Below are 1859 nucleotides of genomic sequence, written 5' to 3' on the forward strand. Positions count from 1 at the left end.
TTAGAGATACTATAATAAAGCCATAATTGATGAAAAGTAACTTAACCCAAAGCACTCACCTGCCCCCTGACAGCCATATCTTAGAATTATCATTGCTGCCCACCCCGCTGAATCATCTCCCCTCCCCTTCCCCTTGAACAAATGTACCAGCAAGTCTTGGAAGAGAACCTGAGACCAAGGCCATATCTGATGCTGATGCTCCTAATGAACACAGATGCTGTTGAAACCTTGAAACTCCTCAGTGAAAATAACCTTGCTCACCCACCCTGCCTCCTTCTCACCCCACTTCCATCTGCCCCTCCCCCAGCTTCACTTTTTCTGCCTAATATTTAAAGAGGGCCTAGTTTTAAGGTGGGGAGGGATGGGGAGGGGTGGGGAGGAGCTCCATTTCCCCTTCAGTCATGCTGAACAAGACTTGGTTGCCCTTCCCAGGCTTCACTCCTGAATAAAGTTTGTTGGTCTGGGCTCTTTCCTTATCCTGATAACCTCATGACTCAGTTTCCTTTCAATAATATATATTCATGTACAGGTCATTGTGTGACATAGGCACATCCTTACTTTACTGAACAATCCATATCTCTTGGACTGGGGCAGTTAAGTCTGGGTCCAAGGTCTTCGTCAAGAACACCAGGACAGCTGGGCGTTGGTGGCTCAAGCCTTTAATCCTAGCTACTCTGGAGGCTGAGGTCTGAGGATTGCAGTTCAAAGCCAGCTTGGGCAGGAAAGTCAGAATGAGACTGTTATCTCCAATTAACTACTCAAAAACTGGAAGTGATCTATGGCTCAAGTGGTAGAGTGCTAGCCTTGAGCACAAACATGATCAAGGACAGTGTTCATGTCCTGAGTTCAAGCCCTACAACTGACCAAAAATAAAACGAAAAAAGAAAACACCAGGACATGGTTGCTATGACAATGATATTTCTGTATCATCCCATAATTCATATTCCTAAGCTCTTACTGGAGTAACCTGACTCTGCTTAGTATATGTCATCTTCTAAAATCACAAATTTTGCTTCCACAGGAGGGAGGCCTACACACCCCATTGGTGCTGCCGCCATGTCTTTAGTGATTCCTGAGAAGTTCCAGCACATTTTGCGAGTACTCAACACCAACATCGATGGGCGGTGGAAAATATCCTTTGCCATCACTGCCATTAAGGGTGTGGGGCGAAGATCCGCTCATGTAGTGTTGAGGAAGGCGGACGCTGACGTCACCAAGAGGGCTGGAGAACTCACAGAGGATGAGGGGGAACGTGTGATTACCGTTATGCAGAATCCAAGTCAGTACAAGATCCCAGACTGGTTCTTAAACACACAGAAGGATGGAAAGGATGGAAAATGCAGCCAGGTTCTGGCCCATGGTCTGGATAATAAGCTCCGTGAAGACCTGGAGCAGCTCAAAAAGATTCGAGCCCACAGAGGGCTGCGCCACTTCTGGAGCCTGCGAGTCAGAGGCCAACACACCAAGACGCCATGGTCGCACTGTGGGTGTGTCCAAGAAGAAATGAGTGTAGGCCTTTTCTGTTAATAAATAGTTTATAGACAAAAAATCCACAATTTTTTTCTAAGATTTTCTCTGAAAATTGAGATTACAATAACAATACCATTCATAACTAAATATTGAATGAGAAAATAATTTTCATTCTTTGTACTGTAATATGGCTAGTTTCATCTTACAGAATCTCATCGTGTGTGTGTGTGTGTGTGTGTGTGTGTGTGTGTGTGTGTGTGTGTGTGTGTGTGTGTGTGTTGGTCCTGGGTTTGGACTCAGCGTTGGGGTGTTGTCCCTGAGCTCTTTTCACTTAAGAACTAATGCTCTACCATTTAAGTCACAGATTCACTCCCAGCTTTTTTGATGCT

General features: G+C 45.2%; 1 pseudogene; it reads left to right on the forward strand.

Moving 5' to 3' along the window:
- Positions 1–1049: 1049 nt before the first annotated feature.
- On the forward strand, positions 1050–1507 carry LOC138839639 (small ribosomal subunit protein uS13-like; annotated as a pseudogene).
- The last annotated feature ends 352 nt before the right edge of the window (positions 1508–1859 follow it).

This window comes from Dipodomys merriami, unplaced genomic scaffold (genome assembly GCF_024711535.1).
Source record: "Dipodomys merriami isolate MVZ:Mamm:240054 unplaced genomic scaffold, mDipMer1.0.p SCAF_3, whole genome shotgun sequence".
Lineage (NCBI taxonomy): Eukaryota > Metazoa > Chordata > Mammalia > Rodentia > Heteromyidae > Dipodomys > Dipodomys merriami.